General features: G+C 50.3%; 1 protein-coding gene across 4 annotated transcripts in view; it reads left to right on the plus strand.

Moving 5' to 3' along the window:
- Positions 1-1159: 1159 nt before the first annotated feature.
- DLGAP4 (DLG associated protein 4) overlaps positions 1160-25707 on the plus strand; it is a 201913-nt gene continuing 177365 nt past the window's right edge. For all 4 annotated transcript variants that reach the window (XM_059893033.1, XM_010811462.3, XM_010811463.3 and 1 more), the window contains exon 1: positions 1160-1238. The gene's annotated coding sequence lies outside the window, so the exon portion shown is untranslated. The remainder of the gene's footprint in view (positions 1239-25707) is intronic.

Consider the following 25707-nt stretch of genomic DNA (forward strand, 5'->3'; position numbering starts at 1 on the left):
GGGATATACAATTAATGGCTTAGGGCTTTGATGGATGAATAGGAGTTTGTCAGGGAGAGACGGTGGGAAGGCCTTGCAGGCTCAGGGAAAGGCAGAGAAGTACTGGAACAGACGTTTCTGAGATGAGGATGTGGGCAGCGTGGGTGGGTGATGAATGAAGCTGGGAAAAGCTGTGAGGAGCCTTGAATGCCATCCTTTAACACTATTTTGACTCTGTTTGCATTCAACTGGCATTCTGGGGAGATGTTGGAGCCAGAGAGAGCAAGCACATTCATTTGACACTTACTGAATGCCAGGCACTAGCAAGGAGCTTACATCCATTATCTCTTTGCTTCCTCCATCCCGGCTGGGGATACTATACTGGTATTGTCCCCATTTCACAGGTGGAGAAACTGGAGCTCAGACAAGGCAGTCACTCCTTTCTGATCGCAGAGCAGAGCCTCAGGAGAGGTAGGACGGATACTCTCTGCCCGGTACATCAGACTTCAGGGATGGTTTTTAACCCCCATGCTGCCATAGGCAAGAAGACACCAGGGGGAGGTTTCTGCAGGAAACGGGTCACCAGAAGGGGGCAATGTTCTCAGCAGCAGGAGCCTTAAGTTCGAATCCCAAGGGCCTCCAGACTAGCACGGTACGAACCGGGCCAATCTCGTCCCGTGTGGGCCTCCGTTTCCCGTCTCCACGGGGCCGACGCTCGGCAACCTAGGATCTCGCTGACCCACTCTGGAGCCTGGATTTCAGGTTCCCGCGCTACCGCAGCCCTCGCTGTGTGACCTTGTGCCAGTAGCCTGCACTCTCTGGGCGGCCAACCGGGGATCTCTAAGCTCCCTTCCGGCTCGCGACCGAGCGTCGCCGGCCGCGGAGACCCTCCCCCTCCCCGTGGCGTTGCGGGGCGTGGGTGGGGGCGGGCGTTGGAAACGGCGCCCGGGACCCCCAGCCCCGCGCCGGCGGCCGGATCCGCGCCTGGTTTTGGGCGCAGCCGCGCGGCCCCCTCCCCCGCGCGCATCTCCCCGCCCCCCGCCCCCTCCCCGCCGCTCTCGGGGAGCCGGGGCCGCGCGGCTCCTCCTCCCGCAGCCGCATCTGGGGCGCCGCGCCGGCCGGAGGAGAGGCATGGGGTGCCCGCGGGCCGGGCCCGGGGCCGGGGCCTAGGCGGGCGGACCTGCGAGCGGACCCGAGCGGCGGCGGCGGCGCAGCGCAGCGGCCGAGCGGGCCAGAGGCGGCCGGGGCGCCGGGCGCAGGTGAGGGCGCGGGGGTGGTGCGCGGTAGTGCGGAGGACCCCCTTTCCGGGGCAACGCGCCCCGTCCCTCGGCAAGACCCCCAAATCCGAGTCTCCTCTCGGACAGACCTCCGCGAACCGAGGGGCGGCGCTGGCGCAGAAAAGCCCCCTCCCCCTGCCAGTTCCGTCTTCTGAGCCCCGGATCCGAGGGGGCGGTTCTGCGGCTGGGAAGCCCCCCTTCTCTGGGTGGGATCCCCAATCTAGGTCTCCCCCCGCCCGACCCTCGAGCCGCGGGGGCGGGGGAGGCGGGGGCGCTGGGGCCCGGAACCCCCATCCAGGGCCGGGCCCCCATTCTAGCTGTGTTTCCCGCGGACTCCCCGTTGTCAACGGGTTACCAAAGCTGAGAAGTCCCTCCTCCGGCCCGACCCTCTATCCGCAGGGCGGCCAGGGGGTCAGGTAGACCCCTTCCCTGCCCACCAACCTTGGAGCCGAGGAGAACGAGGGCTCTGCCCAGTCGGCCGGCCCGGGCATTCCTCCATTCAGCCCGGCTCTCCGATCCCGCCTCGGTAGCCCCGGGGGCCTGTCTGACCGGGCACCCCTCCTTCCCCAGCTCTTTTCCGGGACCTGGCATCTGGGGAGGGGGCAAGGGCAACACACACACACCTCCCACCCCAGCGCTGCATAGCGCCCCCTCCCTGTTTGCGAACCCGGGAAGGGCCCGAGCTGACCCGGGCAGCCGGACGGGGATGGGGGGGGGGGGCACTCACATGGCTACGGGAGGCCCCCACGTGCGGTGCCCCGCGGTGAAAGGGCTTCGCGTTCAGAGAGGGTGGCAGGTGGACCAGGTGGCCAGTGAGGCCAGCTGAGTCCAGATGTGCCAGGGCTGCTGGGAAGGGGACCTGCGTTCCTGGACATGTGATGGCCCCTGGCCTCTTTGGACCGAGCCCTCTTGTCTCCGATCCCCCTCCATCCTTCAGTTCCTCTGTCCCTTCATCCCTCTCCCTTCTCCCTTCTTCCTCCGCGCTGCCTGTGTTGCAGAGGTGCTGCCAGAGACTGACTGTTGATGTGGTGGGGAAAAATGAAACAGGGGAAGGGGTTATGGGTTGGGGAAGGCCAGTTGTGGGGGTTGAGGGGGGAGGGGGGAGGTGGAGGAGGTGCCCCCAGGATGGCAAGCCTCAAGCTTGGAGGGCCGGGCTAATGGGGGAAAGGTTCCTGCACCCCCACCTGCCTGGAAGTGGAAATGACAGAGGGGGAGGGGGCTGCGGTCCCCACCTTCAAAGGAGGCCAGCCAGCCTGCCTTTAGTGGGTTGCACCTCCCCTGCCAGCCCAGTTCCCTGAGGTCCTGGCTCTCTCCACCACTGTGCCTCCGCGGGTGAAAGGGGGGCTGTATTTTTTGCCAGGCGGGAGGTGGTGAAGAGAGATTGTACAGGACTGTCTCAGAGAGTAGCTGTTGGAGGAGTCCAGTTTCTGTCCAACCCAGGGGACTGTGGGCTGCCGGGTGGCCTGCAGGGCCTGAGCCAGATTCCTGAGGGCAGCAGGACTGGGTGGGGCCGCAGAGCTGGTGGCCCGCTGGTCGCTGGAGTGCAGGGAGCCACTGCCAGGCCCCGGAGCCCGCTGCTGGCGGCCAGTCAGCGGCAGATGCTGGTTGTATTCCGAGCAGCTCCTGGAGACAGTGGCTGCGCACGTGGGGCAGGCGTGTGTGTTCGTGCCTGCACTGTGGCAGGGGTGCCCCAGGGCTCCTGGGTCCTCCTGGAGCTAGGAGACGGCAGCTGGACTTTGGCGAGAGTGCTTGTGTGTAGTGTCCAAGGCCCCCGCCCCTCTTTCATCCACTGGAGGCCAGGCTGGGCCTGTGAGAGGTGTTGGAGACTTGGGATGGCCTGATGTGGTCCCCACCCTCCAGGAGCCCCTGATTTGTCAGGGGAAGGTGGTCTGTGCTGAGCCCTGGAAACGGAGGACGAAGTCCAGACTGGAGAGGAAGCATGGAGTGGAGAGGGCCGAGGGATGGCTGTTCTGTGGGACCCAGGGCAGCACCCAGCTTGTGCCAGCCTTGTGATGGAGCTGCAGGTTTGAGGGCTGTGCCCTGAGTGCGAGGCTGCTTGGCAGCTTGGTTGGTATTTTTGAAGAGAAGGCTGTGCAGCTCTTGGAAACTAACGATAGACTGTGTACTTTGGAGCTTTCGGAAGACTCAGTGACGTACTGAACGCACCCCAGGCACCCACAGGCATCTCGTTAGGTTCTGGCTTCATAAATGCCAGTGTTTCTCCATGATGGGGAGGCTCTGAGGAATTATACTGGGCACTCTGTGTGACACAGGGCAGGTGGTCTCTACCCCAGCCCCCGTCCATGATTGATTGATCCATTCATTCATTCATTCATTCAAAACATTAAAAAATAGCATTATCTGATTACAGTGCATTTAAACACTTCCACTTGGGCTTCCCAGATAGCTCAGTGGTAAAGAATCTGCCTGCCAGTGCAGGAGACACAGAAGACACAGGTTCAATCCTTGGGTCAGAAAGATCCCCTGGAGAAGGGGACTGGCAACCCACTCCAGTATTCTTGCCTGGAAAATTCCATGGACAGAGGAGCCAGGCAGGCTATAGCCCATGGGGTTGAAACGAGTGGGATTCTATTGAGCACATGTGCACACAAACATGTTCACTCAAACATTCTGGAATGTGACTTCATAAAATCTTGAATGCAGATATTTTTAAAGTATACAGTAGGTACTCAATAATTGCCCACATCTCCCAGGATGAAGCCCAGACTCCTTCCCCAACTTGCTACTCCTCTAGCCACGTCTTGCACCACCTCCCCGCCTCCCTCTTTGGCTCCAGTCCCCTTGGCCTGCTTTCAGTTCCTGGAATAGGCCAGGTTTCCTCCAGCCTCAGGGCCTTAGCACATGCTTGTTGCTCTGAACCTCTGGACCCCCTTCCCCATTTGCCTACTTAACTACTACTCATCTTCCTTGGTCCCCAGGCCAGGTTGTATCTCTGTCACCACCTTTACACCCCATGGGCCCCTGCCTTCACTGTGCAAGTCACCGTTCCTTATCATTAGATGTCACTCCGTGTAGATGGTGTGGAGAGGGCCAGGGTTATGCCCGCCTCTTCATGCCATTCTCCTGGGGCTGAGGACAGATCTAGGCCATTCTCAGTCAAGGGCAGGGTGGTAGAGAGTGTTGGGACCCTTGGCCACTCCCAGTCACCACCTGGACCATCCCTGTGGGTTCCTGGCCTCCAAGTGGGTCTGCAAGCTTAGATTAGTCATTTGGCTGGGCTCTGTGGGAGTGACAGGCCTGAAGACTCTAAAATCCCAAGACAGGGATTTCCCTGGTGGTCCAGTGGTTAAGAATCCCCTTCCACTGCAGGGGGCATGGGTTCTATCCCTGGTTGGGGAAGATCCTGGATGCCACTCAGCATGGCCAAAAAAATAGAATGGTTAGTTCTTTAAAAAATAAAATCCCAATACATCTAGGGGCCCCTGGAAGCTCTACAAGAGGGTGAGGGGCCACACTTGGGCAAGACCCTACGTCTTCAGGGGTATGTCTGTGTGCCTGTCTTCAGGCATTTATTCCTGAATCAGTTCATCTCTTCCTGAATCAGCTTCATCTGCTCATATCGTCACTCATTTACTGGTTCATCCCATCTTCCTTTCACTAGGCCACCAGCTCCTTCACCTCTCCAGTTTCTAATCCTCCATTCTGTCTTTGGGCCCTCAGGGCTTCCCGAGACCTGCTGAGTGCCCAGCCTTGTGCCAGGCGTGGGGACTCGGAGTCCAGCCCACAGGGCCCTGCTCTGTAAACTCTGGTCATCCCACCAGGCGCCCCTCCATGATGGAGGCTGGGGCGGCCCCAGCTCTGGGAAGGGGCCCCTAGCGTGGACCTGTGAGAGTGCTTCCTGGAGGATGTCCACTGGATCTGTGGTGGATTTTGGAGGATTAAAGGGATTTGGGTCGATGCAGGATGGCAGGGAAGGGCACTATTGGCTGGGAGAATTGCATGGTTAGAGGCATCAAGGCAGCCAGCGCTGGGCGGGCTTGGGGGGTGGGGGCGGGGTAGGTGGGTGCAGCCTCCTGAAAAAGGTAGCCTCCTGAGCGGGCTGGCCATGGAGGTGGCCCTGGAGGTGGGCACTGTGCTGTCAGGGTGGGTGTCCAGCCGGTGCCAGGAGCCCCAGTGCTGCCTTGCTGTGTGCTCTTGGACCAGGCATGTCCCCTCTCTGCGCTGTCTTGGTAAAGTGAAAGGTGAGGCCTGGTGAACGCAGAGGGCCCTTGCATCTCTGCCCACAGTCTGAGTCTGTGATCCCGACAGCCTGGAGAGGGAGTCCTCCTGGGCCCTGCCTCTTCTCTGGGTGTGAGGAGGGGTTGGTGGCTTTGAGGGGCCGCGTGTGAGACTCTGCGCTTCCTTTTGAAGGATGACCCTGATGGTTACTGGAGTGTGGGGCCTGGCTTAGCTTGCGGGGGATGGGGGAGCCTTGCCATTCTAACTCTCACTGCAGCCTCTTTGAGAAAGACCTGCACTAGGAGGGGCTTCCTGTGTGGCACAAAGACAAACCCACTCCCCACTTCATCAGACTCTTGTGAGGGGAGCCCTTTAAGACTCCAGTGACTGGACTTCCTTTAGTTGTGGCCTTTGGTGGGGATGGGGTGCCTGTTCCGCTCTCACGCCCCCTCCAGAGTCTCTTGGTGGTTGCCCCAGGCCAGGACTGAGGCCTCTAGGGTGTGTGCAGTGCTCCACAGTTTGCAGAACACTTTTAATCCCCGCCTCCATCTTCCAGTCACCCCCAGGGAGGGATATGAATAAAAAGAGATACTGTCTCCTTTTGACAGATGAGGAAACTGAGGCTCAGAGCAGTTGGTTGGCTGCTGAAGGTCACTCAGAGGGTGGAGATAAACATACAACATGGACGTCTCCTGCCACTGTGCTCCCAGGCCCCCCCTTGCTCACCGATTGCACCTCATTTCCCAAACCGAGGAGTGGGGCCCAGATTCCTCTGTGCCGGTTTCGCAACGCCGCCTCCTCCCCGCCGAGCTGTCTGACGTGGCCTTTTCAAAAACCCAAAATGAATGGAAGCAAATTTTGTTTGGAGAATTTTGCTACACCCTTCACCAGGGCTGGCTGCAAAACCAGGCTTGGGGATCCCTGCTGATGTTGATGATGATAATAATAATAACAAGGGATCATGGATGAACACCCATTCATTCTGCAGAGCTCCTGTGACGGCATCCCAGGAGCCAAGCACAGGGCTGGGCCCTCTGCTGACTGAGCAGCGGCTCTGAGCACCATAAATCCTGCTTCTCCTCTCATCCCATCCCACCCTCTGATTACTCTCCCCATTTTACAGAGGAAGAAACTGAGGCACTGAGAGCTGTAGTAGGTGCTCCAAGGTCCCGCAGGTGGTGAAATGGTGGCACCAGGGTTTGAATCCACTAATCTCGGTTAGCGTTCAGATTCTAGTCTTAGCCCCGTGTACTGGAGATTCTAAAGTTACCATTTGATCAACAGAAGTGATGGGTGGGGGGCACGGAAAGTGGGGGTTAGGCAGAGGAATGGCATGTGGCAGACCCAGATCGTGGTGTGAGGGCACCTGGACACACACTGGAGGCGGAGCTCAGCCTGGCCTGCGAGCGACGTCAGAGTGCCCATGGATGTCACTGGTCACTCAGCAGCGCCTCGCCTCCCAGGCCCTGCCCGCGGCCCTGGAGGAAGCCTGCTGTTAGTGAGAGCTGGCTTCTCCCGGCTCCTGTGGTCGCCACTAGCATACACTTATGGCTTCTGGGAGGGGGGATGGGGATATGCGACAGGGGCTCTCACACACACCCCCACAGCCCCCAGGGCCCCGTCACAGGGGTGCAGACGCTCCCGAGAAGGTAGCAAAGCAAACCCAGCGTTTGTATTCCTCTCTTTAGCGTAAGGCCTGTGCAGGTAATCCATCTCCCAGAGTTTGCTTCAAAAATGGCTCAAGCGACATTTGGTACACAAGAGGGTCATCGATAGAAAACACACGGTGTGAGCAGGTTCTGTCTTTGACAGTGTAGAAACGAGGCCAGCATCCCGGCTTATACACGGAACACAAGACCCCTTATTGAGCACCTGCTGTGTACCTAGCACTGTGCTGTGATCCGTGACATGGGCTCAGGATCCCACCCCAAAGAGGTATTTGTGATCATGCAGGTGGGGTCTCTGCAGTCCCAGGTGCTGGATCTAGGGGGTGAGAACTGGGCCTCTGGTTCCGATGTGTTTCTTTCTTCAGTGACAGCTGAGCCTGTGGTGACAGAGGTGACTCCAGGAGGCTTTTTCTTTGCAGCTGCTAGGGGACAGGGACTGGGGATGAGAACGGTGAGCTGCCTTGCTGCTGTGTGTTGCTGACTGAGTTGCAGCACCTCTCTGAGCCTCACGGTCTCCATCCGTTTGTGGGATGCTGGGGGTTAAGTCTCTGAGGTTCTCCCAACTCAGCCCTCTGTGACTCGAGGGGTAAACCCAGCTGGGAGGTGTCAGGGAGCCCTCACTGTGCTCACTCCTGCCCCCCCACACCTGCCTTCCCCCTGCCCCCAGCCCCTGCCAGAGGGAGGGAACCTTCCTTTCCGCCCACTGTGGGCTGACTGCGCGCAGTGACGCAGCAGCCACAGAGGGCTCTGGAGCACAGCTTGGAAACGGGGATCCGGGTTTGCTAAAGACACGGGGAAAAAGGGTTCTTCCCACCACCCCCAGCTGCCTGCCTGCCTGCCTGCCTCCCTCCCCCGGCTGCCGCCAAGCCCTGGCACCTGCTTGGCTCTGCCAGATCCACTTCAGGGTGGGAGGTTCAGGGCTGGAGTTTCAGCCAAACAGAGCCCAAGTTCACCTCTCTGCAGGCTGGGGTCTTGCTGTGTGACCCTGGCTTGGTTGCCTGCCTTTTCTGGGCCAGGCTTTGGGGTTCCGAGTGAGGCTAAGCAGGCAGCTTTGCCGGGATGGTTCTGAGGGGGGTTGTCTTGGCCGGACACCGTCTGCTGTTGGGGGTGACAGGGCCCTCTGCCGCCTGTGTTCATGTGAGCACCCCGCCGTGGAGCGGGCGAGGTGCCGTGCTCATCCGCATTTGACCTCTGAGGAAACTGTGGCCGTAGAGCCGGTGGGCATTAGAGTGGGGATTTGAAGCCAGGTCTGTGTGACTCGGGCATCCAGGCAGGAGGCCGGCCTGGGTCTCAGCTTCTCCATCTGTGCAGTAGGAGCGGGATGGGGTCAGAGGGGTGGGGGCTGCCCTGGTCCACACCGGGCAGGTCCACGTGGTAGACCTTTCCGAGGCTGCTCACCAATCTCTGGTCCTCGGTCCTCGAAGCCGAGGTGTGATAACAGGGAAGAGGTGTCAGCAGCTCACGCCACTCCTCCAGTTAGGGGGGCGACCTGCCACCTTTGGGGTGTGAGAAATTCCTGGAGGACGGGAAGAGTGCAGAGCCTTCCAGGGACAGTGTGGGCTGGCTGGCTCTGGGGAGCCTGACGGTCTCTGCGAGCCATGAGGCCGGGTCCACCTCTGCCGGTCCATGGGTCTGCCTCTCATCTCTCTGGTTCATCAGGGGACTTGGGGAGAGTGTGGGCGTGGACAGAGAGGAAGGGCTGCGCTCAGTGCCCTTCCCATCCCGGTGTGGGATACGTGTATGGGGTGTGTGTGTTTGGTGCATGTGGGGAGTTGTGATGTTTGCCTCTGTTAAGGTCAGGCCTTTTGTATATTGTTAGATCCTCCTAGCACTGCGAGGTAGATATTGTCACTCCTCGGGACCTCGCTTCCCTTCCTCCCTTTCTCCTTCTAAGTGTGCATTCAACAGACATATGGTAAATGCCTGCTCTGTGCCCACAGTGGAAGTGTCAGCCGCTCAGTTGTTTCCGACTCTGCGACCCCAAGGACTGTAGCCCGCCAGGCTCCTCTGTCCATTGGGATTCTGCAGGCAAGAATACTGGAGTGGGTTGCCATTCCCTTCTCCAGGGGATCTTCCCGACCCAGGGATCAAACCTGGGTCTCCCGCATTGCGGGCAGGTTCTTTACCGTCTAAGCCACAGGGAAGCTCATATGCTCAGAGTGGGTGCTGGGGGGTACATCAGTGAGCCGAGCCCCTGGCCATCCTGTGGGGACCACGATCCTCATGGGAGGGCAGCAGTCATGACCTAACTTCCAAGATGAATGTAAGCTCACATCAGACATGGCTGCTCCAGAGAAGCACAAGGAGAACTGACCCAGATGGGGTAGGGGGTTGGGGCTCGGGGAGGGCTGCCCCAGGGAGGTGATGCTGGAGCTGAGACCTGCGAGTGAGGAGTTAACTGGTGAAAAGCCCCTGAGGTGCGGGCAGCTTGGGAAGCGTATGGGTCTCAAGCCCGGAGGAACTTGGAGGAGCTCGGTGTGAAGTAGAATCAGGCATGGCTGAAATGTGGGGAAACTGAGGCTCGGAGAGGTGAGGCAGCCTGTCCAGGGGGGCTGGCCACTTGGCCAGGTGGGGGTTGAGTTGCTGAGGGGTTCCTGGGGGAAGCTCAGGTTGTTTGAGCGACGTGCCAGAGGTCGTGCCGCATGTCAGGGTGGAGCTGGGCCGCTCTTCCCAGCCCTCTCAGCCTCCCGCTGCAAGGGTTCTTCCCGCCGAGAGAGACTGAGGAGTCACAGAAGGTTCCAGAGAAGGGCAGACCCACAGTGCTCCCCTGGCCGGCCACGCCCCAGGCCTTCCCGGCACCGAGTGTTGGCCACCTGCCTGCCTGCTGAGGCTGAGGCCAAAGCTGACTGACTCCGCTGACCCGGCATGTCACCACCCTCTGCTGACACTGGACGGGTCAGGGGCAAAGGCGGCCGGCCGCCTGTTGAGGGGCGACAGTGGGCAGGGGCGCCCCACAGCCAGCGGCCCCGGGGCTTCTAGGAACCATTTGCCAGGCTGGGTTTAATCAGTGACAAGTCTGTTCCTGGAGGCTGGAGGAAGGGAGGCAGCCTTAGGCTTGGAGCCCTTGGGCTGGGACTACGGGTTTGGCCACGAAGCAGAAGTTGGGCTCCTCCTCTGCCCCACGTCCCCTTCTCAAGCATCTTTTGACTCCAGCACTTCATGGCCAATGGCCATGATGACTGTCCCGGCCCTTCCCGGGTCTCCTGCCCGTATACCCTCCACACACAGAGGCAGAGAGATTTCTCTAGAACCACAGCCAGCCCCTGACACCCTGTCATGGCCCAGAGCCCTGAGCAGTCCACACCTCTGCTACCTGCCTCCACGCATTCCGCTTGCCCCCGCCGTGCCCTTGCCTACGTCTCAGCTGAATGACTTGGGACTCTGAGCACGCCGTGTCCCCTGGCCCCCACCCTCCACGCTTACTGTTCCCTCTGCCCAGAAACCCCTTCCCGAGTCTTTGCTCAGGAGCTCCGGGCTTTCACCACTTGGTTCAGGCCTTGTCCTTCCAGGGACCAGGCCTCTTGTCCCACATGGGTCCCTCCTCCCCCACCAGACGGCGGCCCCTCCAGGTGGCCAGGCTGGCACCTCTTGGTTCCCCCAGTCACGCCCAGCCTGAGGCCTGGCACACAGTGGGTGCACAGCTCATTGATGTCAGCTGAGCACTGTTGAACCCATGACAGGGTGTAAGGCCCAGTGACGAGGGAATGGCCTGTGCCCCTCAGACTCCTTCCCCCAGGGATGTCTGGGTCATTCCCCGGGCCAGGTGGCGGATGCCTCAGACCAGAGTTCAGCCCTGACCCACACTGTGGGCCCTCGCTCCTTCTTTCCCAACTAGGAGAGGAGGTGATGGCTGCACGAGCCCCTCTGGGGCACCATGGGGTGCCCAGGGACTGAACCAGTGGGAAGCTGGCTGATTGGTCGCCGTGTTTTAGCGTGGACCCACCAGGGCTGTTCTTTAACCAACCCAAAGAGAAGCCCAACTGTTTGAAAGGGATACAGTTCTTGCTCTTTAAGCCCCTGAAATTTGGGGCTGCCAGTCTATACAGAACATACAGTCCATACACAACACCTACTATATGCCAGACCTTATTCTTAGCACTGGACATAATGGTATTCTCCCCCAAAGGGCTTTTGGAAGAATTCAATGAAAACTCATACGTGAAAGCCTTTAGCTTTGAGCTGGCACACGGTATGCTCTCTGGATTAGAGGAGTTCTTTCAGGTCTGTTCTTGTGTCTGTAAACAGTTGTAAGAAGCAATCATACAGGGAAGGCTGGGGTTGAGGGGTGCGGGGAGACATGAGAAGAAGGTCCCCCTGCGTGCCCAGCCTGGGAGCATATAAATCACACCCTCTGAAACCAGCCCCCAGTTGCTCTCTGCCCTCTCCTCTACCCTGTCGCAAGGCTGACCCTCTGTGTTATTAATAGTTATCTGGTGGTGTGTAACAAATTAACTCAAAACTTAGTAGCTTAAAAAGATAATAAACATTTATGATCTCTCTCTTTCATACACACACACACACACACACACACAGACACACGCAATCTCCAGGAGCCACTCAGGAAATCTAGGGAACTTTTTATGGAATCTCGAGAGTCCCTTGGACTGCAAGGAGATCAAAGCAGTTGATCCTAAAGGAAGTCAACTGTGAATATTCATTGGAAGGACTGATGTTGAAGCTGAAGCTCTAATACTTTGGGTACCTGATGCGAAGAGCTGACTCTTTGGAAAAGACCATGATGATGGGAAAGATTGAGGGCAGGAGAAGAAGGGGGCAACAGAGGATGAGATGGTTGGATGGCATCAGTGACTCAATGGACATGAGTTCGAGCAAACTCCAGGAGGTAGTGAAGGACAGGGAAGCCCGGCATGCTGCAGTCCACAGGGTCATGAGGAATCGGACATGATTGAGTGACTGAACAAAAACTTATCATCAGTGATAAGTTAAACCAGAGTGCTAGCTGTTTGCTGTGAAACCTGGGCCAGAACTTGACCTCACTGTCTCTCCAATACCCGGTGACTCTGGATGGAGGGTGGGAAAATGAAGCACAGAGAGGGAGAATGACACTACGAAGGTCACACAGCCAGCAGGTGGTAGAGCTGGGATTTGAACCCTGGCTAGCCCAGGCTGTGCACTGTGCTGCCCAGAGTAAGAGTGCACGAGGGGCGGGAGGGAGGTTCGGCTGTTTGGGGCCTGGCATGTGCTCAGTCGCTCAGTCATCGCTCAGTCGTGTCCAACTCTTTGCGACCCCATAGATTGTAGCCCACCAGGCTCCTCTGTCCATGGAATTCTCCAGGCAAAAATACTGGAGTGGGTGGCCTTTCCCTCCTCCAGGGGATCGTGTGCGGCCTTAATGCCTGCTTAAAACTGAAGCGTATATACCAGCGAATATTTATGTCCAACTGTTTTAATATAGAGGTATTTTTAATCTGGTTTTGTTTTTAATTGAAAGAACAAAACTGAGTGGAAAAGTAGCAACTGTCTCAGCCCCAAGGACCTAGGGAGGCTTTCTAGAGTCATAGGCTGACCTCCCTGGGTGAACCCCAGCGAGCTAGGCCACCCACAGGAGGAAGTGAGCGGACTCTGTGGGTTGGCCCCAGTTTGAGTCTGGCTCTGTTCATCAGCTGTGTGACCTTTAGCAGGTCACAGGAACCTCTTTGAGCCTCAGTTTCCCCATCTGTTCCCCATGGGCTAACAGCATCATTGCCTGCTTGTGAGGGTGAGGTGACGTCTCTGTGTTAAAGTATCTAGGACGGGGCCTAGCACACAGTAGGTGCTCAAGAGAAAGTAGCTGATGTTGTTGTGTTCTCTTATGACCCTTTCCCCCAACTGCACACACACTCTGGAGGCTTCTGGTGTACTCTCTCCACACCCCAGTCCAGATCTGCTCACAGAAGGTTTGCCTGGGCTCCCACTGAGACCAGCCTGGAAGGGAGGGCCAAGAAGTGGACACTCCAGCGTGCAGAGTGCCTGCACACACAGGAACGTGTGCTCATCCCCATTTTGTAGGTGGGGAGACAGAGGCCCGGAAGGGCTTGCCTGAGGGCCTCAGTGGTAGAGATGGGACTGCGCACAGTGTCCTTTTAAAAACTTGTATTTTTGACTGTGCCACGTGGCACGTGGGATCTTAGTTCCCCAACCAGGGATCAAACCCATGCTCCCTGTAGTGGAAACGCAGGGTCCTAACCACTGGACCACCAGGGAAGTCCCGAACCACAGAGTCTTGACTCTGAACCTAGTGCTCTTTCTGCTGTCCCATCTGAGAGATCCTTGAGAGAACCTCAAGAAGCTGAAGAGAATTCTAGAAGCCTTCAGGGTCTCTGGGAGCCAGGACCCTTGGGTTCTCCACCCCTCGCTGCCCTCCGCCCCCTGTGTGACCCTGTTGAAGCTGCCTCTCTCTCTGTGCCTTGGTTTCGGGGTGGTGGGGAGAGCCTGGACTCTGGACTGCCGGGGACCGAGGCCTCCTCCCCCAGGCTCCACTTCTGGGTCCCCTCCCTCCTCTGCTGGCCTGGTTTGTACGTGGCCCACATTCAAGGCAGCTGCTTTTGGGTAGGAGGTCAGGCTTTGGGAACCCTGTTTAGAAAGACCCACCCAGGCCCAGCCCTGAGTCTGGGCCCCAGATTGGACTTGCCCCCGCCAGGGCAGGGGGCCGTGGGCTGGGCGAGTGCTCCAGAAAGCCTCCCCCAGCACTCAGGCCTACCGTGCCCCCCACTCCCTCCCTGTGTGTCCTGTGTTGGGAGCAGATATATTTAGACAGAATGCTCTGTTCTGTACAGATTCTACATCCACTGTGCCCGTTGGGGCTGGGGAGGCAGGGCCTGCAGGCAGCCACACCTGGTCCCTGGAGCTCTGGGCCCGGCAGGTTGGAGGAGGTGCAGCTGACTGTGGACACCTCCCTGCCCGCTAGGACCACATCTCTCTACCCTTGGCCTCCAAGCCTCAGCCAAATGCAATCACTTGCTCCCCTCCTGCTCTCTTGCCCCCCACTTCCTCTGTCCCTCTCAGCACAGGAACACTTTCTTCATCATGTAGTCAATCGGCAAACGTGGATTCATTTGTGCCCTGAGCCACGCCTTTGCAGGACCCTGGGACATGGAGATGACGTTGTCACAGGCTGGGAGAGGGATCACAGGCCACTAAGTCATCAGGATCTGTGTCACCATAGTGCGCAGCCCCAGGACAAGGTGTGGGGGAATGGCCAGGGAAGATTTCTTGGAGGAGTTGTCCAAGCTGAGACCTGCAGGTTACGTGGGAGCAAGCAACTACTGGGGGCTGAGCAGGCGTTCCTGACAGAGGGCGCGGTGTGTGCCAAGGCCAGGAGTTGAGTGAGGACCTGGCTGCACTGGGGAGAGTGGAGAGCAGGATGCTGAGCTGGGACGAGACCTCGCTGAGCCTTGAATGCCAGGGGGAGGTTCTGGCCTCCCTTTCCCCCGCACCCTGAGTGGTGGGGAGCTGAGGGAGGGTTTTGAGCAGGTCAATGGCCAGGTCTGGTGTCAACATTACAGGGTGGCTGGCCAGCGGTTCTACCCACCAAGCTGGCCCTGGTTCCCTGGCAGATGCACTGGGCCCCGCCAGGTGGGAATCAGAAATAGCTCACACGTGCTCAGCGCTTGCTCAGTGAAGCGCCCCCCGCCCCCCAGCACATTTCATCTGTACTGGAGTCAAGGACAGCTCTGCTCAGTGTTTGCGAGCTGGGTGACCTTCTCCCTCAGTTTATTAATACATCTCCCTCTGGAGCTGCAGGCAGAGCTCGGAGAGTGTTGTAGGGGGCAGGGAGGGTGGCAGATGAGGGTCCCCCAGACAGGAACTGCTGAGGGATTGGAAGATGGTATCTGTCCCCTGGAATACTCTCCAGTCAGATAAACCCAAAGTACAAAAGTGAGAGTAAAAAAATGACCTGAAATCCACCTCCCTGTGGTGAGCATCGTTCACCTTTTGATGTCAACCTTCTGGAGGCCCCTCCAAGTAGATCTTCCCTGGCAGGTGGATTCATCCATTCATTTATTCATTCCTTCATCAAGTATTTGCTGAGTGGGCACTGTGGTGGGCAGAGGGGACTTGACTCTGAGTGAAACACGCTTCTTCACTTTCCTTGTTGTTGTCCAGTCACTCAGTCCCGTCTGACTCTTTGTGACTCCATGGACTACAGCACACCAGACTTCCTCATCTTTTACCATCTCCCAAAGTTTGCTCAGACTGGTGTCCACTGACTTGATGATGCCATCCACCCATCTCATCTTCTGTCGCCCCCCTTCTCCTCCTGCCCTCCAACTTTCCCAGCATCAGGGTCTTTTGCAATGAGTCAGCTCTTCGCATCAGGTGGCCAAAGTATTGGAGCTCCAGCTTCAGCATCAGTCCTTTCAATGAATATTCAGGGTTGATTTCCTTTAGGATTGACTGGTTTGATCTCTTTGGTATCCAAGGGACTCTCAAGAGTCTTCTCCAGCACCACAGTTCAAAAGCATCAGTGCTTCGCCACTCAGCCCTTTTCACTGCTAGGAGACTGAAAAAGCAGATAGAACAGAGATGAGGTCCACAGGGTGGGTCATGGAAGCTATGGACTTAGATGAGAGACCCCAGCCCAGGCTGGGGGTCTGGCAGGCTGCATGGAGGAGGCGACACTCGGGCTGAGACCTGAGGAATGAGAGGATATTGCCCTTACAAAGAGGAGTGGGGCGGAATCATTCCAGGTGGAGAGAACGGCTGATGGGCAAACCCTGTGGTGTGAGGGCAACACCATTTTCAGGGAAGAGAGGAAGAGGGGAAGCCACAGGTGATGGGGTGAGGGGGAAGGAGAGGTGGGGGGTGACAGAGGCCACACTGTGTGCAGCTTCAGGGGCTGCGGTCAGGGTTTTGTTCAGCCGCTCAGTCGTGTCCAACTCTGTGACCCCATGGACATAAGAGCATGGTTGCTGGTACCATAAGGTCTAAGTTCAGATCCCACTCTACCACTTAGCTGTTTGACTGAAGCAAGTTACCTGATCTCTCTGTGCCTCAGGCTTCTCATCTGTAAAGTGGAGCCAGTAAAGTTCATACCTCGTAAGTTGTGAAGATGAAATGATATTAAAAAGTGCCTTAGGACGATGCTCGGTGTACACAAGTACTCTCATAGCTTGTCACTCGTAGTTTTGAAGTCTGCTGATGAAGTGCGTATGTGTAGTTGATTTTGCATAAATAGCATCATATAAGTCCTCTTTGTCTATAGCTACCTTTCCCCTTGATATTGGCCATCTTTCTGAGTCAATGACTACAGAATATTATTATATTTAAAAGTTGTGTATTGAGGCGTGACCTATGTGTTATGGAGTACACGAACCTTATTGTGTATATATATATTATGACTTGATTCATGTGTATATGTATATAATGGAAAATAATGGAAGCAACCAAGGTGTCCTTTGATGGATGAATGGCGAAACAAACTGTGGTACATCCATTTAGTGGAATATTATTCAACAGTAAAAAGAAATGAGCTGTCAAGCCACAAAAAGACACCGAGGAGCTTTAAACATAATTACTAAGTGAAAGAAGCGAGTCTGAAAAGGTTACATACTGTCTGATTCCAATTGTATGACATTCTGAAGAAGGTAAAAGCGTGGAGACAGTGAAAAGATCAGTGGTTGCCAAGGATTTGAGGGGAGGAAGGAAGGGGTGAGTAGGAGGTGGAGCACAGAATATTTTACGGCAGTAAAACTCTACTGTATGATACTAAGCCAGTGGATATGTGACATTAAATACTTGTCAAAACCCATAGAACTTTTCAATTCAAAGAATGAACTCTAACCTTGGAGTTTAGTTAATAATAATGTATCGATATTGGTTCATCAGGATAAAGGATCTATGGGAACTCTGTAATTTCTGCTCAGTTTTTCTGTAAACCTAAAACTACTCTAAAAAACAAAGCCTATTCATTTAAAAATTAAAAAGTAAATTAAAATGTAAATTTTTTTTTAAAGGAAAAAGATGAAAACAAAATTCACTAGAGGTTTCTGCTGTAGTGTTGGAGATAGGTCCCATTGGTTGTTCGGTCTGGGGAGGTTTTCCTTCTCCATTAGGGATGACTCCAGAACACCTCCGTGTTTCACTTCTGCTCCCTCTCTTCCTGCTCATTCTTATGGTGGAAGAACATCCCCCTATTACTTAAAACTCTTTCTAAATATCATGTTTCGTGGCTCCCTAGAGTAGGAGATGATTTAGAATTTCAATGACAGACTAGGAGCCATTCTGTTCGTCCTTCCATGGTAGGATAAAAGAATGGAGAGGGGATAATGGAGGGCTCAGCTGGTGAAGAATCCACCTGCAGGGCAGGAGACCCCAGTTTAGTTCCTGGGTCGGGAAGATCCCCTGGAGAAGGAATAGGCTACCCAGTCCAGTATTCTTAGGCTTCCCCGGGGGCTTAGACGGTAAAAAATCTGCCTGCAATGCGGGAGACCTGGGTTCCATCCCTGGGTTGGGAAGATCCCCTGGAGGAGGGCATGGCAACCCACTCCAGTATTCTTGCCTGGAGAATCCCCATGGACAGAGGAGCCTGGTGGGCTGCAGTCCATGGGGTCTCAAAGAGTCAAACACAACTGAAGCGACTAAGCACAGCACGTACAAAGTAATGGAATCTGGGGATCTGGTGATGGGTGTTACACTTTAGGATAAATGATTTAGAATGACAGCCTTGTACCTGGTACCAATGCATCTCAGAATCTCAGTACAGTTATCTTCAAGTGACAGAATGAGGTATGTTTATATTCTGGAAATAAATGATTATGAATCTTTGAACAGATGAGACAACATTTCAAGACTCTACAAACATTAGAACCTCTGTTGAAAAAACCAAAGTATTCTAGTTTGATCTTTTTTTTTTTGCCTCTTTTTCACATAACTTTGATTTATTTTCCTTTTTTAAAAAATAGCTTTTAATGATGTACAACTGACATACAATAAATCACACATAGTTAAAGTGTTCAAATTGATAAGTTTTAGCAAATGTATGTACCTGTGAAACCATCACCATAATCAAGATAATGAACGTATTCATCACTCTCTAAAGTGTCCTTATGGCCTTAAGTAAGCCTCCCTCTTTCTCCTATTCGCTGTTCCCTCCCCGACACTCTGCTATTGTCCCTCCCTGTCCACAGGCGAGCATTTATTTGTGTTCCCTAGAATTCGATATAAATGGAATCATGCATCCTCTTGATGTTTGGTTTCTTTCACTTATCATAGTTATTTGGGTATTCACCCGCGTTGTAGCATGTATGAATAGTTCTTTTTTATAGTGTTGAGTAGTATTCCATTGTGTGAATATGCTACAGTTTATTTATTCATTTACTCGTTTGGTGGACATTTGGGATTATTTCCAGTTTGGGGCTATTACAAACAAAGCTTCTATGAATTTTAGTGTACAGGTCTTTGTATGAACATATGTTTGCACTGTCTTGCGTAAACATATCCAGAGGAGGGATGGGATGACTTGATAGGTGTGTGTTTAATTTTTTTAGGAAACCTGTCGAGGTGTTTTCCAAAATGGGTGCACCATTTAGAATTCCCACTAGCAGTGTGTGGAAGTTCTTCCACGTCCTTACCAGTGCTTTGCAGAGTCAGTCCTTCCAATGGTAAGCATTCTGATGGCTGGAGTATTTCATTGTCGTGTCCATTCGCAATTCCTTGATGACCACTGATGCTGAACACCTTCTCATGTCCTTAGTTGCCATCTGTATATTTTCCTTGGTGAAATATCTCTTTGTCTCTTTTGCCCATTTTTAAATTGGGTTGGTTGTTTTCTTATTCGTGAGTTTTGTGGGTTCTTTTTGTATTCTGGATACAAGTCCTATAAAGGATATATGTTTTGCAAATATTTCCCTCCAGTCTGTGGCTTGCCTTTTCAAAGCACTGGCATTTTAAAATTTGAAAGAAGTCTAATTTATCAGTTTGTTCTCTTACGGATTGTGTCTATTATTGTCATATCTAAGAAATCTTTACCATGTCCAAGATCATAAAGGTTTGGTCTGTGTTTTCTGCTTGAAGTTTTATAGTTTTAGGTTTTATGCTTATAACTATGATGTATTTTGTGTTAATTTTTGTTATTACAGTGTGAGATATAGATTAAATTTCACTTTTTGCTCATAAATATTTGATCATCCCAGCACCATTTGTTGAAAAAGAAAAACTTTGGCTCTGCTGATTATCTCTGCTCCTTTGTCAAAAGTCATATATGTTCATGTATATGTGTGGGTCTATTTCTGGATTCTCCTGTTCCATTAATCTATTTGTCTGTCTTCTGATACTTCAAAGCAGTGTGATACTGTTTTAAAAGCAGGGCCTCCAGCTTTACCCTTTTTCTTCAAAGTTGTTTTGCCTACTGTAAGTCCTTTGCATTTCCACATTAATTTTGTAATTAGCTTATCAATTTCTACAAAAATGCCTGTTTCTATTTTGGTTGAGATTGATTTGAATATGTAGGTCAGTTTGAGTAGAATGAACATCTTAACAATATTGAATCTCCTAATCCGTGAGCAAGATATCTCAATTTATTTAGGTGTTTTTCTAAAAACTTACCTCAGCAATAATTTAGTTTCCCATATCTAGTTTTTCACATTTTTGTCATATTTATTCCTAATTATTTCGTATTTTTGATGCTATTATACATGGTATTTAAGATTTTTAGTTTCTGATAGTTTGTAGCTAGTGTATAGAAAAAAATTGATTTTTGTAGATTGATCTTTTATCCTACACCTTAGTAAGCTTACTTATTAGTTATAACAGCTTTGTTGTGCATGGCTTCTATTGGGTTTTCTATATAGATGAGCATGTTACCTGCAAATAAAGATAGTTATCTTTCTTTCTTTCTAGTCTTGATGCCTTTTGTTTCATTTTCTTGGTTGACTGCCCTGGCTAGAAACTCCTGTGCAATGTTGAATAGGAGTGGTGAGAATGGACTTCCTTGTCTTATTCCTGGTCTTAGAAGGAAGACTTCATTCAGTCTCTCACCTTAGATACGGTATTAAGGGGTTTTTGTAGATGCTTGTATCAGTTGGAGGAATTTTTCTTCTATTTTCAGTTTGCTGAGAATTTAAAAAATTAGGAATGGATGTTGGATTTTGTGAAACACTTTTTCTTTATTTTGAGATGATCACATGGCTTTTCTCTTTTAGTCTGTTATGAAGTACATTGATTAGTTTTCAAGTGTTGAGCCAACTCCACATTCAAGATGAACCCCACTTGGCCTTTTAATATATTATTGAATTAGATTTGCTAAAATGTTGTGTATGATTTTGGCATCCATATTCATAAGGCCTATTGGTCTATAGTTTTTGTTTATTGTATTGAGTTTGTCTGGTTTTGATATTAGGGCCCTATAAGTGAAATATTTCCCTCCCTTCAGTCTTTTACAAGAGTTTGTGTAGAATTAACATACAAATGTTTGTCTAAAATCACCAGTGAAGCCATCTAAGCCATGAGTTTTCTTTGTGGGAAAGTTTTATCTAAAAATTCAATTTCTTTCATTAATATAGGGCTACTCAGGTTACCTACAGCTTCTTACGTGGGCTTTGGTAATTCGTATGTTCATGGAAATTTGTTCATTTCATCTCAGTTGTCAAATTTATTGGCATAAATTTGTTCATCATATTCCTTTGTTATCACTTTAAAAAATAACAGCTTTATTGAGTTATAATTTGTATATCATACAATTTGCATAAAATATAAAAATCAGTGGTTTTAGTACCATTGTACACAGTTGTATGCCAATCATCACATCAAGTTTAGAACATTTCATCACCCCCAAAAGAAACTCTGTACTTCCTAGTATACCTACTCCCTTACCCTTAGTCCTGGGCAACCACTAGTCTACTTTCTGTATCTAGAGAGTTGCTTGTTTGACACAGTTCATGTAATATGGAATCATATGATATGGTCCTTGTGACTGTCTTTTTTCACTTACCATGAAGTTTTCAAGGTTCATACAAGTTGTAGCATGTAACAGTACCTCGTTCATTTTTATTGCTGAATAGTGTTCCATTGTATCCTGGAGAAGGAAATGGCAACCTACTCCAGTATTCTTGCCTGGAGAATCCCATGGATCGAGGAGCCTGGCAGGCTATAGTCCGTGGGGTCCCAAAGATTTGGACACAACTGAGCGACTAACACACACACACACATGCACACACACATTCCATTGTATGGATACGCTACATTTTGTCTATCCATTCTTTGTGGGTGTTTATGTTGTATCTACTTTTCATCCATTACAAATGATGCTGCTTTGAACATTGTATATAGGTTTTCACGTGGACATATGTTTTCATTTTAGTGGCTCAGTCAGTAAAAAATCCGCCTGCAATGCAGAACCCAGGTTCAATCCCTGGGTTAGGAGGATTCCTTGGAAAAGGAAATGGTAACCCACTCCAGTATTCTTGCCTGGGAAATCCCATGGATAAAGGACAGAGGAACTTGGTGGGCTATAGTCCATGGGGTCACAAGAGTCAGACATGACTTAGTCACTAAACTACTGACTAAACCACCACCATGTATCTAGAAGGGGAATCACTGGTTCCTATGTTCTGTATTTAAGCTTTTGAGCAACTTCCAGGCTGTTTTTTAAAGTGGCTGTACCATTTTGTATTTCCACAGTAGTCTATGAGGGTTCCAATTTTTCCAGATCCTCACCAATATTTTTAACTGTCTTCTTTTTTCTTTTTTTGTGGGAGCCGGGGAGGGCATGCCACACAGCATGTAGGATCTTAGGTCCCCAACCAGAGATTGAACCCACGCCCCCTGCATTGGAATTGTGGAGTCTCAACCACTGGATCCCCAGAAAAGTCCCTAACTGTACATCTTTTTAATTATAGCCATCCTAGCGGATGTGTTTTGATTTGCATTATTTTCATGGCTTCTGATGTTGACCAGGTATTTATTGACCATCTGTGTCTTCTTTTGAGAAATATCCTCTCACATCCTTTGCCCATGTTACAATTGGGCTGTTTGCCTCTATGTTATTAAGCTAGGAGGGTTCTTTATATATTTTGGAATGTAAGTCTGCTATCAGATATATGATCTTCACATATTTACCCCAGTCTGTGAGTTGTCTTTTCACATTCTTGTGAGTGTCCTTTTTAACTTTGATGAAGTCCGACTTACCTATTTTTTCTTTTTGGGTGCATGCGCTTTTGGTATCGTATATGAAAAAGCATTGCCTAGTTCCAGGTTGTAAAGATTTACACCTGTGTTTTCTTCTAAGCGCCTTATAGTTTTAGCTCTTATGTTTAGGTCCTTGATCCATTTTGAGTGAATTTTTTTGTACATGGTGTGAGGTAGTCCAACTTCATTTTTTTTTTTGTATGTGGATATTCAGTTGTGCCATCACCATATGTTGAAAAGGCTGTTCTTTACCCCTTTGAATGGTCTTGGCACCCTTGTTGAAAATCAGCTAACCACAAATGTGAGGGCTTTTTTTTTTCTGGACTCCCAATTATGTTCTCCTAATCTATCCTTATGACAGTACCACCCTGACTTGATTACTGTAGCTTTGTAATGAATTTTGAAACTTACTATTCTTTAAGATCTGTGTAATCTGTAGTGATATCACCTGTTTCATTCCTGATATTGGTAATTTGTGTCTTCTCTCCCTTCTTTTTATATTTTCTTTCTTTGATCCATCTGGCTAGAGATTTTTCAGTTCTACTGATCTTTCCAAAGAACCTGCTTTATTGTGTCTGATGTTTCTTTATTGCTTTTCTGTTTTCTTTTTTATTGATTTCCCATTGAATCTGTATTATTTCCTTGTTCATACTTAGTTTCGTTTAATTTGTTCTTTTGGTTTCTTAAGGTAAAGGCAGAGGTCATTGGTTTGAAACCTTTCTTCTTCACTAGTATAGGCATTTAGTGCTATAAAGTTCCCCCTAAGTACTGCTTTAGCGGCATCCCAGAAATTCTGAGATGTGATGCTTTTGCTTTCATTCAGTTCAAAATTTTCCAATTTCCCTATTCATTTCCCTTTGACCCACTGCTTCTTTAGAAGTATATTATTTTGTTTCCAAATATTTGGGATTTTCCAGGGATTTTTTTCTGTTATTGGTTTTTACGTTAATTCCACTGTGACCATAGAATGTATTTTGTATGACTTGAATCTTTTGAAATGTATTGAAACTGGTTTAATGGCCCAGAATATGGTCATTTTGGTAAATGTTCCATGAAAAGAATATATATTCTGTTGTTACTTGGTGAAGTGTTCAATAAATGTCAAGTTGGTTGACGGTGTTATTCAAATCTTCTATATCCTTATTTATTTTATGTTTACATATTCCATCAGTTATTGAGAGAGTGATATTGAAATCCCTGACTATATAATTGGGAATTGTCTGTTTTTTCTTGCATTTCTAAAATTTTTCTATGGTTTTCTATATCTTAACTTTTAACCCACTTTTTTTTTTTTTAATAATTTGAAGCGCATTTCTTATAAGCAGCATATAGTTGGGTCTATTTCTTTATCCAGTCTGAAAATCTCTGACTTTTAATTGGAGTGTTTAGACCATTTACATTTGATGTGATTGTTAACATGGTTAGGTTTAAATCTTTTCTCTTGCTGTTTGTTTCAGCTGTTAGTCTTTGCTTTGTTGGGGTTGCCAGGTGATGCTAGTGTTAAAGAACCTGCCTGCTAAGAGAAGCGGGTTTGATCTCTGGGTTGGGAAGATCCCCTGGAGGAGGGCATGGCAACCCACTCCAGTATTCTTGCCTGGAGAATTCCATGGACAGAGGAGCCTGGCGAGCTACAGCCCATGGGGTTGCAGAATCAGACACGACTGAAGTGACTTAGCACTTTATTTTGTTACTTGAGTGATTCCTGTATGGTTTATAGTACACACCTTTAACTTAACTACTGTCTACTTTCAAGTCATATTATATCACTTCATGTATAAGACCATTGCATTCTTATTCTATTGCTATACATTTTACTTCTACACGTTTTAAATACAAAATCATATTATTATTGTCTAAACTGTAAGTTATCTTTTAAAGAGATTTAAATAATGAGAAAAATAATCTTAAGTTTATTCATGTAGTTACATTTTCCAGTGCTCTTAATTCCTTTTTGGAGATCCAGGTTTATCTCTCATATCATTTTCCTTCAGCTTGAAGGACTTTGACTTTTCTTTAGTGTGGGTCTGCTGTTGATGAATTTTTTCAGCTTCTCTGCCTGAAAAAGCCTTTATTTTTATCCTTCCTTTTGGAAAGTTATGTTTGCTGGACATAGAATTCTAAGTTGACAGATTTTGTTCTTTTGACAATTTCGAGATGTCGTTCCTGCATTCTCACTTGCATTGTTTTTGGCCAGAAATCTGCTGTCATTCTCATCTTTGTTCTCTTCTTTTTTACCCTGATTTCTTTTAAGATTTCCTCTTTATCTTGGGTTTTGAACACTTTGATGATGATTTACCTTGGTGTAGTTCGCTTCATACTTCTTGATCTTGAGTTCTTTGAATTTATTGAATCTGAAGGTTTATAATTTTTCACATGATAGAGTGAGACTCAGGAATAGAGAAGAAGTATCTGGCCCCAAAGCTGGGGGAAAGCTACTTCTGACTCAGTTTGCCTGTCAAGTAGGCTGAGGGAAACTGCACATTCAGGGCATTCTGTTTTCCATGCAAGACTTGCTTCGAAGGTCAGAGTACACTATGACAGGTGACTAAGGTGTCAGGTAACTGGATATGACCCTTAACCTGATGCCTCGGCTTCTCTTCTGGTTCCTTCTGCATTGAGACATGGAGCTTCTAGCTGGAAGGACATTACGCCCTGGCCAGTCAGGCCCCAGATCCACACAGAGGCTAACAATACACAGTGAAAGTAAAGAAATATCAGAAGCAGAGATGGTACATCTTGTTTGCAGATTAATCTGGCAGATTTTTAAAACATAAGTTTGCCATGGACAAGAGTATGGGAAAATAGGCCTTCCAAAAGGCAGAGGAACCAGAGATCAAATTGCCAACATCCGCTGGATCATGGAAAAAGCAAGAGAGTTCCAGAAAAACATCTCTTTCTGCTTTATTGACTATGCCAAAGCCTTTGACTGTGTGGATCACAAGAAACTGTGGAAAATTCTGAAAGAGATGGGAATACCAGACCACCTGACCTGCCTCTTGAGAAACCTATATGCAGGTCAGGAAGCAACAGTTAGAACTGGACATGGAACAACAGACTGGTTCCAAATAGGAAAAGGAGTACGTCAAGGCTGTATATTGTCACCCTGCTTATTTAACTTATATGCAGAATACATCATGAGAAACACTGGGCTGGAAGAAGCACAAGTTGGAATCAAGATTGCCGGGAGAAATATCAATAACCTCAGATATGCAGATGACATCACCCTTATGGCAGAAAGTGAAGAGGAACTAAAGAGCCTCTTGATGAAAGTGAAAGAGGAGAGTGAAAAAGTTGGCTTAAAGCTCAACATTCAGAAAACGAAGATCATGGCATCTGATCCCATCACTTCATGGGAAATAGATGGGGAAACAGTGGAAGCAGTGTCAGACTTTATTTTTGGGGGCTCCAAAATCACTGCAGATGGTGAGTGCAGCCATGAAATTAAAAGACGCTTACTCCTTGGAAGAAAAGTTATGACC

The sequence above is a fragment of the Bos taurus genome, chromosome 13, assembly GCF_002263795.3.
Source record: "Bos taurus isolate L1 Dominette 01449 registration number 42190680 breed Hereford chromosome 13, ARS-UCD2.0, whole genome shotgun sequence".
Classification (NCBI taxonomy): Eukaryota; Metazoa; Chordata; class Mammalia; order Artiodactyla; family Bovidae; genus Bos; species Bos taurus.